This window comes from Triticum urartu, chromosome 7A (assembly GCF_056163025.1).
Source record: "Triticum urartu cultivar PI428250 chromosome 7A, HENAU_Tu73, whole genome shotgun sequence".
Lineage (NCBI taxonomy): Eukaryota > Viridiplantae > Streptophyta > Magnoliopsida > Poales > Poaceae > Triticum > Triticum urartu.
Window position 1 is genome coordinate 377,624,910 of NC_141879.1, and position 13,734 is coordinate 377,638,643.

The window sequence follows — 13,734 nt, forward strand, 5'->3', positions numbered from 1 at the left end:
TTGTTTGGGGTACCGCACAGGAAGAAGCCTTCACGGTATTGAAAGATAAGTTAACACATGCTCCTTTACTCCAACTTCCTAATTTCAATAAGACTTTTGAGCTTGAATGTGATGCTAGTGGAATTGGATTAGGAGGTGTGTTATTACAAGATGGAAAACCTGTTGCATATTTTTCTGAAAAAATTGAGTGGGCCTAGTCTGAACTATTCTACTTATGATAAAGAATTATATGCTCTTGTTCGGACCTTAGAAACATGGCAACATTATTTATGGCCCAAGGAATTTGTTATACATTCTGATCATGAATCTTTGAAACACATTAAAAGTCAAGCAAAACTGAACCGTAGACATGCTAAATGGGTTGAATTCATTGAGACTTTCCCTTATGTCATTAAACACAAGAAGGGTAAAGAAAATGTTATTGCTGATGCCTTGTCTCGTCGTTATACTATGCTTTCACAACTTGACTTTAAAATATTTGGTTTGGAGACCATCAAGGATCAATATGTTAATGATGCTGAATTTAAAGATGTATTGCAGAATTGTAAGGAAGGGAGAACTTGGAACAAGTTCGTTCTTAACGATGGATTTGTGTTTCGTGCTAACAAGCTATGCATTCCAGCTAGCTCCGTTCGTCTTTTGTTATTGCAGGAGGCGCATGGAGGAGGATTAATGGGACACTTTGGCGTCAAGAAGACGGAGGATATACTTGCTACACATTTCTTTTGGCCAAAGATGAGACGGGATGTTGAGCGTTTTGTTGCTCGCTGCACTACCTGTCAAAGAGCTAAGTCACGACTCAATCCTCATGGTTTATATATGCCTTTGCCTGTACCTAGTGTTCCTTGGGAGGATATATCTATGGACTTTGTTTTAGGTTTACCTCGAACAAAGAAGGGGAGGGATAGCATATTTGTTGTCGTGGATAGGTTCTCGAAAATGGCACACTTTATACCATGTCATAAAAGTGATGATGCTGTTAATGTTGCTGATTTGTTCTTTCGTGAAATTATTCGCTTACATGGTGTGCCAAATACTATTGTTTCAGATCGTGATACTAAATTTCTTAGCCACTTTTGGAGATGTTTATGGGCTAAGTTGGGGACTAAGCTGCTTTTTAGTACTACTTGTCACCCCCAAACTGATGGACAAACTGAAGTAGTCAATAGAACATTGTCTACTATGCTTAGGGCTGTTTTGAAGAATAACAAGAAAATGTGGGAAGAATGCTTGCCTCATATTGAATTTGCTTATAATCGTTCATTGCATTCTACTACTAAGATGTGCCCTTTTGAAATTGTGTATGGTTTCCTACCTCGTGCACCTATTGATTTGTTGCCTCTTCCATCTTCGGAGAAGGTTAATTTTGATGCTAAAGAACGTTCTGAATTGATTTTAAAAATGCATGAGTTAACTAAGGAAAACATTGAGCGTATGAATGCTAAATATAAACTTGCTGGAGATAAGGGTAGAAAACATGTTGTGTTTGCACCTGGAGATCTTGTTTGGTTACATTTGCGTAAAGATAGATTTCCTAATCTGCGCAAATCAAAGCTAATGCCACGTGCTGATGGTCCTTTTAAGGTTTTAGAGAAAATAAATGATAATGCATATAAACTTGAGCTACCTGCAGATTTTGGGGTTAGTCCCACTTTTAACATTGCAGATTTGAAGCCTTATTTGGGTGAGGAAGATGAGCTTCCGTCGAGGACGACTTCATTTCAAGAAGGGGAGGATGATGAGGACATCAATACCATTGTTACACCCACAGCCCCTACTGTTACATATACTGGACCAATTACTAGAGCTCGCGCACGCCAATTAAATTACCAGGTACTTTCGTTTCTTGGTAATGATTCTAATGTTCATGAGATTATGATGCTGCCTAAATTTGATACATTTGTTTTGCTTACAAATGAAGGTCCTAGCTTGGAGAAGGATGAACATTGGAGCAAGAACACGAATATAGTTGATGTCATGCGCAAGGGGATCAAGAACGGAGTTACAAGTGATGATTTCAGGACTTTGAAGCCGCCATAAGGAGTGCATGAAGCCTTGGACGAAATATACAAGATGCCACTTCATAATATTCGTCCATAGGCTATTCTAGGTGCTGCGTCACCTTATTAATGGGCCAGGCCCATGTAATTTCGCAATACTTAAGTATAGGCTATTTTTAGAGTCCGTATGTGTGGGGAAACAAGAGTTAGGGTTGGTTTCGGACCCCACCCTCAAGGGCCACGAAATTCCCCTCTCTTCCTCCATATATACAGCCCTTAGGGCGTCGTTTAGACTTGGGATTTGTTTAGTTAAAAGTTAGCCATTGCAACTTCGTGTACTTCGTTTGTGTCCAACGACCAGACCTAGACCGCTTACGGATCCCCACCATTATCAATACCTCATATATATTTGCAATATTCAGATTGCTTTATCATATTCTTGCTCGTTCTTCGATTGCTTGCAGGAATAGACCTTCATGGTCAGGCTGACCGTGCTTCCGGCATCGTCAGTAACCTCAGGAGATTGGTTTAGCGATTGCTAAGGCGCAACGTCGTGCACGTTTGTAGTCGGATCATCAAAGTCGTCTCCACCAAATCGATAGTTATCATCTCATTGAAAGATCGGGACCCTCGCCTCTATCAGCCACCGCTGCAAAATGTTGACAGGACGCCATGGACGCCCGCCCTGTAGGAGATTCGTCCGCTCCTCTGCCTCGCCGTAGTCGCCCTCTGCTGCGACGAGCACCGTCGCGCCAAGATGTCGTCTCCTGCCTCACCAACAAGTCCCTGTGTCGCCGCCCTTGCACCCGCCGGCCTCCCTGCTTCTGCTCCCTGAGACCGCCACCGCTTCTTCCTGTATGAGAGGAGGATGAGCGCGTCGCTCGCAGACCTCCTCTGCTCACACGCACATGGGCTAGTGCCGCGCCAAGGCCCAGCGCCAGGCCAGCCGGCCTGACTTGGCCTCTCCATTGAGCTGGGCTTGGCCCATGGTGAGGCCAGCGTCTCCTTTGTTTATTTTCTTCTTCTCTGTTGACCCAGCAGTGCACTATTTTGGCCCATGTAGTTTTTTTAGGTTATGTGAATTTACCCTTTATCCAGTGTTTTACAGTTTTGCCGAATAAACCCTCATGTTCATGCATTTAATAACTCCACAACCGTGCATCGGTTTAAAATGTTTTATATATGTAACTTGCTTATAATTTTTTCTAGTTTCATAATATCCAACTTTCAAGCATGTTAAAAATGTTAAAAATATTGTTTGTTTAAATTTTGCTCATATGCCATGTTAAAATGATTTATTTCATAACTAAGTAACCGTAGCCCCATTTTAAATAAACTTTATATGTAAATGGGGTAGAAAAATGCCTAGTTTAACATGGTGGCTTTGCTTTGCATGTTTAACAACTCTAAAATCATGTTTAGGGCAGAACAGTAGCTAATTCGAATTATGCATATGAGGATTTTCCGGACTTGTTGTTTGTTGTTCCGGCCTCATTTAAACTTGCCTAGATAGGTAGTTTTCATATGCTTCATGTCTTGCCATGTTTAACAACATTTAATATTGTTGGGTACATAACCGAGAGAGATCTAAATAAGTCATGTGGTGTTTCGTCAATATGCAACTCGTTGCATATTGAGCTCCACTTAACTTGTAGTGTTGTTTGTTGCACTTTGCCATGCCATGCCTCTTTAAACCGGACATGCATCATACTAGGTTGTGCATCATGCCATTATTATGTGATGCTTATTTACCATGTTTGATTCTTTCCGGTGTTTCTTCTTTGGGTTAGTTCCGATAAAGTCGCGTTTGTGAGGATCCATTCGACTATGTCTGTTTGTCTTCTTCATGGACTCGTTCTTCTTCCTTGTGGGATTTCAGGCAAGATGACCACACCCTCAAAATCACTTCTATCTTTGCTTTGCTAGTTGTTCGCTCTATTGCTATGGCACGTTACCTACCACTTGCTATATCATGCCTCCCTTATTGCTATGTCGAGCCTCTAACCCACCTTCCTAGCAAACCGTTGTTTGGCTATGTTACAGCTTTTGCTCAGCCCCTCTTATAGCGTTGCTAGTTGTAGGTGAAGTTTAAGTTTGTTCCATGTTGGAACATGGATATGTTGGGTAATCAGAATATCTCTTATTTAATTAATGCATCTATATACTTGGTAAAGGGTGGAAGGCTCGGCCTTATGCCTGGTGTTTTGTCCCACTCTTGCCGCCCTAGTTTCCGTCATACCGGTGTTATGTTCCTTGATTTTGCATTCCTTACGCGGTTGGGTGTTATGGGAACCCCTTGACTGTTCGCTTTGAATAAAACTCCTCCAGCAAAGCCCAACCTTGGTTTTACATTTGCCTAACAACCTATAACCTTCCCTTGGGTTTTCGCGAGCCCGAGGGTCATCTTTATTTTAACCCCCTCCCCCCGGGCCAGTGCTTCTCTAAGTGTTGGTCCGAACTAGAGCCCCTTGCAGCGCCACCTCGGGGAAACTTGAGGGCTGGTTTTAGTTGTACAGATTGCTCATCCGGTGTGCCCTGAGAACGAGATATGTGTAGCTCCTATCAGGATTTGTCGGCACATTCGGGCGGCTTTGCTGGTCTTGTTTTATCATTGTCGAAATGTTTTGTAACCGGGATTCCGAGACTGATCGGGTCTTCCCGGGAGAAGGAATATCCTTCGTTGACCATGAGAGCTTGTGATGGAATAAGTTGGGACACCCTTGTAGGGTATAAACTTTCGAGAGCCGTCCCCGCGGTTATGTGGCAGATGGGAATTTGTTAATATCTAGTTGTAGAGAACTTGACACTTAACTTATCTAAAATACATCAACCGCATGTGTAGCCGTGATGGTCTCTTTCCGGCGGAGTCCGGGAAGTGAACACAGTTCTTGTGTTATGGTTGTGCGTAAGTAGTGTCAAGATCACTTCTTGATCACTTCTAGTTCACGACCGCTGCGTTGCTTCTCTTCTCGCTCTTATTTGCGTATGTTAGCCACCATATATGCTTAGTGCTTGCTGCAGCTCCACCTCATTACCCTATCCTACCCATAAGCTTAAATAGTCTTGATCTCGCGGGTGTGAGATTGCCGAGTCCTCGTGACTCACAGATACTTCCAAACAGTTGCAGGTGCCGATGATACCAGTGCAGGTGACGCAACCGATCTCAAGTGGGAGCTCGATGTAACGCCCAGAGACCGTCGTGCCAGGTGTCCTCCAGTTATTCGTTGTTGTTGCCTTGTCATTGCTTGCGTGTCATGCATTGCATATCATGTCATCATGTGCATTTCATTTGCATACGTTGTCGTTTCATGCATCCAAGCTTTTTCCCCGTTGTCCGTTTTGCATTCCAGCGTTCCATTCTCCTCCGGTGGTCATTTCTACCTTTCTCTCGTGTGTGGGGATTAAACATTTCCGGATTGGACCAAGACTTGCCAAGCGGCCTTGGTTTACTACCGGTAGACCGCCTGTCAAGTTTCGTGCCATTTGGACTTCGTCTGATACTCCAACGGTTAACGGAGGGACCGAAAAGGCCTCGTGTGTGTTGCAGCCCAACACCCTTCCAAAGTGGCCCAAAACCCACCTAAACCCCTTCCATCCTCTCGGTTGTTCGATCACGATCGCGTGGCCGATAATCGCACCTCATTTGGACTCTCCTAGCTCCCTCTACCTATAAATATGTCCCTCCCCCCGAAATTCGCGGTCTAACCCTAGTCTCCTTCCTCCACCGCGCACCCGGACGCGTCCGCGCCGCGTCGGACTATGTCCAGCCGCCGCTGCCACCTCGCTCCGGCCAATCGGGCCTCGCCACGTCAGCCGGCCGCCGCCCTCCTCCACCCGCGCGCCGCCACCTGGCCCGCCGGCTCCCCTCCCACCGCGCCAGGCCCGCGGACCCGGATCTGGCCCTCCGGGCCCAAGCCGCGCCGCCGCCCTTCTCGCTCGAGGCCGCGCCTCCCTCGCCGCGCCGGCTGCCGCCTCCGCCGCGATGCGCCTCGTCGCCGGCGCCGTGCTCCACCACCGCCGCACCAGCTCGCCGCCTCGCCCCACCTCCATCGCCAGTCGCCGCCACGCCCGGATCCGGCGAGGTCCGGGCCGGATCTGTCCCTGGCCGACCTCCTCCGCAGGCTCCCTCGCTGGAGAGAGCCTCCCTCGCCGGAGTTGACCTCGGGATGCGTGCCTTCGTTGACCTAGATCTAGATCTGGAGGGTATAAATTTCGTCTAAGTCCTGAAGTTATCCAGATTCATATGCCTCTATTCATCGCATCGTAACTTTGCATCCATAGCTCCGATTCATGCATATAGCATATCAAAATGTTCGTCTCAGAGAGTACATCATTTCATTCCATTGCATTATTTTCAGTTGAGTTAATCTTGATGCCTGAAATGCTGTTAGAAGAGTACTACTTGAGATATTTGTCAGATCTGCTGCTCCATTTAGATATTTGTCATTTTTGCCATGATTATTGTGTGCATGATATGCCCTTGAGCTCTTCATATGTTTTGTTAAGGGTTTTGCCATCTTTCCAGAGGTGGAACCCATGTATTTTTGTGATGTGTGTGGTGACTAGCACAAGCTTGCAAAGTGAGGCACTTGGTAATGCTGATTTCAGGGACTTAGCATTTCCACCAAGTCCTTGACCTGTTTATCTCATATGACCATATGTTCAAGTTGTTTCCTAGTGATCCGTGCCTCTTTTGAGGATGATCAGTAAGGATGTTTTGTTAATCTCGTAGTCCTCTATCCATCCATGCCTTTGTTTGCAATTATGGAGCACCCTAGCTTGAGTCAATCGAGCTCTACTTTTGCCATTTCGTGAATCTGGACAGATTGTCTACTTGTTAACGATTTTGCCGAGGATGTTGTAGTTGATCCGTGCATGCCATGTTATTGTTCTTGCCATGTCTAGCTTGTATAATGTGTATTATTGATGCGTGTATGCTTAGATTGTCATGCCTTGCTCTGTAGTGAGTGCATCGAGCTCGTAAACATGCCTACTTGATATCTGTTTCAGCATGCTCCAGTTTTCACGAAGCCTGAGAGTCTGATTATGTTTTTGCCATGTTCACATGCTTGCAATTGTATTTTCTGAACCCTTTTGGCTCAAGGTCACTAAGGGACTTTTGTTACGCTCTTTGAGTAGCTCCATGCCATGCTTTACTTTGCCATGTTCAGGTCCTGTAGCATATAGTTTTCATGCTCCGAAGAGTGCTATCTGATCTGAAATTCCAGACAAGTGTTAATTTCACTAAGTCTGAAATCTGTTTATCATTTGCACTTTTTCCATTCTTGTTTGAACCTGTTAATGTAGGAATTGGCCGTAGCTTAGTGCTAGAATTTTGTTAAGCATAATGAATGCATCCCTGCCATGTATTTTGTTGCCATGTTTGGGTGCTGTAGCATGTTCATCTTGTTGCATTTAGATGGCTACTTGCTGTTAATCGCAGACCGGTGTCATATTTGAATCGCTTGCCATTTCCAAACCGTAACTCCGATTCCGGTGTTCTTTATATCGTTTTCAAGCGATTTCATCTCATCTTTCCAGTGGCACACTTGGATTTCCAAGTTGAGGCCAGGTTCATTCATTCCCTTGCAAATCATGCATATGCATCGCATACCGCATCCCGCATATCATATCATGTTCATGTGTTGGTTGTTTACTATGTTGTGTGCTTCTTTCCGGTGTTTGCTTCTTCGGGTTGGTTCCGATAACGTCGCGTTTGTGAGGACCCGTTCATCTACGTCCGTTCGTCTTCTTCATGGACTCGTTCTTCTTCCTTGCGGGATCTCAGGCAAGATGATCATACCCTCGAAATCACTACTATCTTTGCTTTGCTAGATGCTCGCTCTTTTGCTATGCCTATGCTGCGATACCTACCACTTGCTTATCATGCCTCCCATATTGTTATACCAAGCCTCTAACCCACCTTGTCCTAGCAAACCGTTGATTGGCTATGTTACCGCTTTGCTCAGCCCCTCTTACAGCATTGTTAGTTGCAGGTGAAGATTGAAGTTTGTTCCTCGTTGGAACATGGAGATGTTGTTCCTTGTTGGAACATGTTTACTTGTTGGGATATCACAGTATATCTTATTTAATTAATGCATCTATATACTTGGTAAAGGGTGGAAGGCTCGGCCTTATGCCTGGTGTTTTGTTCCACTCTTGCCGCCCTAGTTTCCGTCATATCGGTGTTATGTTCCCGGATTTTGCGTTCCTCACGCGGTTGGGTTATAATGGGAACCCCTTGACAGTTCGCTTTGAATAAAACTCCTCCAGCAAGGCCCAACGTTGGTTTTACCATTCACCACCTAGCCTTTTTCCCTTGGGAGTCGCACATCCCGAGGGTCATCTTATTTTAACCCCCCCGGGCCAGTGCTTGTCTAAGTGTTGGTCCGAACTGAGTAGACTGCGGGGCCACCTCGGGGAAACTTGAGGGCTGGTTTTACTTGTAGGATGTCTCATCCGGTGTTGCCCTGAGAACGAGATATGTGCAGCTCCCATCAGGATGTCGGCACATCGGGCGGCTTTGCTAGACTTGTTTTACCATTGTCGAGGATGTCTTGTAGAACCGGGATACCGAGTCTGATCAGAATGTCTCGGGAGGAGGTATATTCCTTCGTTGAATGTGAGAGCTTGTCATGGGCTAAGTTGGGACACCCCTGCAGGGATTTGAACTTTCGAAAGCCGTGCCCGCGGTTATGGGCAGATGGGAATTTGTTAATGTCCGGTTGTAGATAACTTGAACCTTAACTTAATTAAAATGAATCAACCGCGTGTGCAACCGTGATGGTCTCTTTCCGGCGGAGTCCAGGAAGTGAACACGGTGTTGGAGTTATGCTTGACGTAGGTTGTTTTAGGATCACTTCTTGATCATACTTTTATCGACCGTGTTTTGCCTTCTCTTCTCGCTCTCATTTGCGTATGTTAGTCACCAATATGCTAGTCGCTTGCTGCAGCTCCACCTCATACCTTTACCTTACCCATAAGCTTAAATAGTCTTGATCGCGAGGGTGCGAGATTGCTGAGTCCCCGTGACTCACAGATACTTCCAAAAACCAGCTTGCAGGTGCCGATGAGTCCGTGCAGATGACGCAATCAAGCTCAGGAGGAGCTCGATGAAGATCTTGTCCTTTGTGTTGTTTCGTTCTAGTTGATCAGTAGTGGAGCCCAGTTCGGGTCGATCGGGGACCTTTGTCGCATTTGGGGTTCTTCTTTTATTTTGTGATAGAGGCTAAGGTGTCCCGATGTTTCGATGAGATGGTGGCTACCGTTTTCTGTGGGAGTTGACCTTGACGATCCGACTACGAACGTGCGAGACGTCGCGCCTTAGCAATCGCTAAACCAACTTCCGAGGGTTATTGACCACGCCGGAGCACGATCAACCTGACCACGAGGGTCTGTTTCCTGCGAGCAAACGAAGAACAAGCAAGAAACTGAGATTGCAATCTGGATATTGCGAATATAAGATGAAAGCTTTATTGATCAAGGTGGGGTTCTGTGACGTCTTGGTCTGGTCGTTGGACACAAACGAAGTACGCGAAGTTGCAGCTATGGCGAACTTTTAATCTAAACAAAACCCAAAGTCTAAACGACGCCCTAAGGGCTGTATATATGGAGGAAGAGGGGGGAATTTCGTGGCCCTTGAGGGTGGGGTCCGAAACCAACCCTAACTCTTGTTTCCCCACACATACGGACTCTAAAAATAGCCTATACTTAAGTATTTCGAAATTACATGGGCCTGGCCCATTAATAAGGTGACGCAGCACCTAGAATAGCCTATGGACGAATATTATGAAGTGGCATCTTGTATATTTCGTCCAAGGCTTCATGCACTCCTTATGGCGGCTTCAAAGTCCTGAAATCATCACTTGTAACTCCGTTCTTGATCCCCTTGCGCATGCCATCAACTCCATGCGTGTTCTTGCTCCAATGTTCATCCTTCTCCAAGCTAGGCCCTTCATTTGTAAGCAAAACAAATGTATCCAATTTAGGCAGCATCATAATCTCATGAACATTAGAATCATTACCAAGAAATGAAAGTACCTGGTAATTTAATTGGCGTGCGCGGGCTCTAGTAATTGGTCCAGTATATGTAACAGTAGGGGCTGTGGGTGTAACAATGGTATTGATGTCCTCATCATCCTCCCCTTCTTGAAATGAAGTCGTCCTCGACGGAAGCGCATCTTCCTCACCCAAATAAGGCTTCAAATCTGCAATGTTAAAAGTGGGAGTAACCCCAAAATCTACAGGTAGCTCAAGTTTATATGCATTATCATTTATTTTCTCTAACACCTTAAAAGGACCATCAGCACGTGGCATTAGCTTTGATTTGCGCAGATTAGGAAATCTATCTTTACGCAAATGTAACCAAACAAGATCTCCAGGCGCAAACACAACATGTTTTCTACCCTTATCTCCAGCAAGTTTATATTTAGCATTCATACGCTCAATGTTTTCCTTAGTTAACTCATGCATTTTTAAAATCAATTCAGAACGTTCTTTAGCATCAAAATTAACCTTCTCTGAAGATGGAAGAGGCAACAAATCAATAGGTGCACGAGGTAGGAAACCATACACAATTTCAAAAGGGCACATCTTAGTAGTAGAATGCAATGAGCGATTATAAGCAAATTCAATATGAGGCAAGCATTCTTCCCACATTTTCTTGTTATTCTTCAAAACAGCCCTAAGCATAGTAGACAATGTTCTATTGACTACTTCAGTTTGTCCATCAGTTTGGGGGTGACAAGTAGTACTAAAAAGCAGCTTAGTCCCCAACTTAGCCCATAAACATCTCCAAAAGTGGCTAAGAAATTTAGTATCACGATCTGAAACAATAGTATTTGGCACACCATGTAAGCAAATAATTTCACGAAAGAACAAATCAGCAACATTAACAGCATCATCGCTTTTATGACATGGTATAAAGTGTGCCATTTTCGAGAACCTATCCACGACAACAAATATGCTATCCCTCCCCTTCTTTGTTCGAGGTAAACCTAAAACCAAGTCCATAGATATATCCTCCCAAGGAACACTAGGTACTGGCAAAGGCATATATAAACCATGAGGATTGAGTCGTGACTTAGCTCTTTGACATGTAGTGCAGCGAGCAACAAAACGCTCAACATCCCGTCTCATCTTTGGCCAAAAGAAATGTGTAGCAAGTATATCCTCCGTCTTCTTGACGCCAAAGTGTCCCATTAATCCTCCTCCATGCGCCTCCTGCAACAACAAAAGACGAACGGAGCTAGCTGGAATGCATAGCTTGTTAGCACGAAACACAAATCCATCGTTAAGAACGAACTTGTTCCAAGTTCTCCCTTCCTTACAATTCTGCAATACATCTTTAAATTCAGCATCATGAACATATTGATCTTTGATGGTCTCCAAACCAAATATTTTAAAGTCAAGTTGTGAAAGCATAGTATAATGACGAGACAAGGCATCAGCAATAACATTTTCTTTACCCTTCTTGTGTTTAATGACATAAGGGAAAGTCTCAATGAATTCAACCCATTTAGCATGTCTACGGTTCAGTTTTGCTTGACTTTTAATGTGTTTCGAAGATTCATGATCAGAATGTATAACAAATTCCTTGGGCCATAAATAATGTTGCCATGTTTCTGAGGTTCGAACAAGAGCATATAATTCTTTATCATAAGTAGAATAGTTCAGACTAGGCCCACTCAATTTTTCAGAAAAGTATGCAACAGGTTTTCCATCTTGTAATAACACACCTCCTAATCCAATTCCACTAGCATCACATTCAAGCTCAAAAGTCATATTGAAATTAGGAAGTTGGAGTAAAGGAGCATGTGTCAACTTATCTTTCAAAACCGTGAAGGCTTCTTCCTGTGCGGTACCCCAAACAAAAGGCACATCCTTCTTTGTAAGCTCGTTGAGAGGTGCAGCAATGGTGCTGAAATCTCCCACAAAACGCCTATAGAAACCAGCGAGGCCAAGGAAACTCCTCACTTGTGTGACCGTTTTGGGCTACGGCCAACTCTCAATAGCTTCAATCTTGGCTTTATCAACTTCAATTCCCTGTGGAGTAACAACATAGCCAAGAAAAGATACTCGGTCGGAGCAAAAGGTGCACTTTCCAAGGTTTCCAAACAAACGTGCATCACGTAGAGCAATAAAAACAGCACGTAAATGTTCCAAATGTTCCTCCAAAGATTTGCTATAAATCAATATGTCATCAAAGTAAACTACCACAAATCGTCCAATGAAAGCACGTAAAACTTCGTTCATTAACCTCATGAAAGTACTAGGTGCATTAGTTAACCCAAAAGGCATGACTAACCACTCATATAATCCAAACTTAGTTTTAAATGCTGTTTTCCATTCATCACCCAATTTCATACGAATTTGATGGTATCCACTACGCAAATCAACTTTGGAAAATATTGTAGAGCCACTCAATTCATCAAGCATATCATCTAGCCTAGGAATAGGATGACGATAACGAATAGTAATATTATTAATACCTCTACAATCAACGCACATACGCGACGTACCATCCTTTTTCGGCACTAAAATGATAGGAACAGCACAAGGACTAAGGGATTCGCGTATATAACCTTTGTCGAGCAGTTCTTGTACTTGACGCATAATCTCCTTCGTCTCCTCTGGATTGGTACGGTATGGTGCACGGTTGGGTAGCGAAGCACCGGGAATTAAGTCAATTTGATGCTCAATCCCTCGAATAGGTGGTAATCCCGGTGGCACGTCTTGTGGAAAGACGTCAGCGAACTCCTGCAAAATGTTAGTGACAGCAGGGGGCAAAGAGGAAGGCACGTCCTCGAATGAAAATAATGCCTCTTTGCACACAAAAGCATAGCAAACAGATTTGCTGAAATCTAGCTCATCAATATCAGATTTTGTGGCAAGTAAACACGCACTTTTCAATTTAATTTCAGAAACAACAGTAGATGGTTTATTATTAGGCTTCATTTGGTGCTCAAATTCTTTTGCCACAATCTGATTTTCACTCTTATTTGTCTCCTGTTTTGCTTTATTAGCTCTATTAATATCATCTTTCAAAATGGAATCAGGAGTCATAGGAAGCAAAGTAATATTTTTATCGTTATGAACAAGAGTATACTGATTGTTTCTACCATGGTGTACAGAATATTTATCAAATTGCCATGGTCTACCAAGTAATAAGGAACATGCTTGCATAGGTACCACATCACAATCAACATAATCAGCATATGTAGAGATACTAAAATGCACACGAACAGTACGTGTTACCTTAACCTTGCCGCTGTTGTTGAACCATTGGATGTAGTAAGGATGTGGATGTGGTCTTGTGGTGAGAGATAGCTTCTCCACCATCTCCATGCTAGCCAAGTTATTGCAGCTCCCTCCATCTATGATCACGCGAACAGAACGTTCCTTCACAACTCCCTTTGTATTGAACAAATTATGCCTCTGATTTTGCTCAGCTTGTGTAACCTGCACACTCAAAACACGTTGAGCAACTAAACATTCATACCTGTCAGCATCTTCAGGAGCCATGTATTGCGTCTCATGATCAGAATCGTCTCCACCGTGTTCGTCACGTGTAATAAGAGCCAAAGTCTCCTCATCATAGTCACTAGCGGACTCATACCCACCATCCTCAGTAACAATCATCACACGCTTAGATGGGCATTCTCTCGCATAATGACCTCCACCCTTGCAACGTCGACAAATAATATCATGTGTTTGCCCTGTTGATGCCATGGAT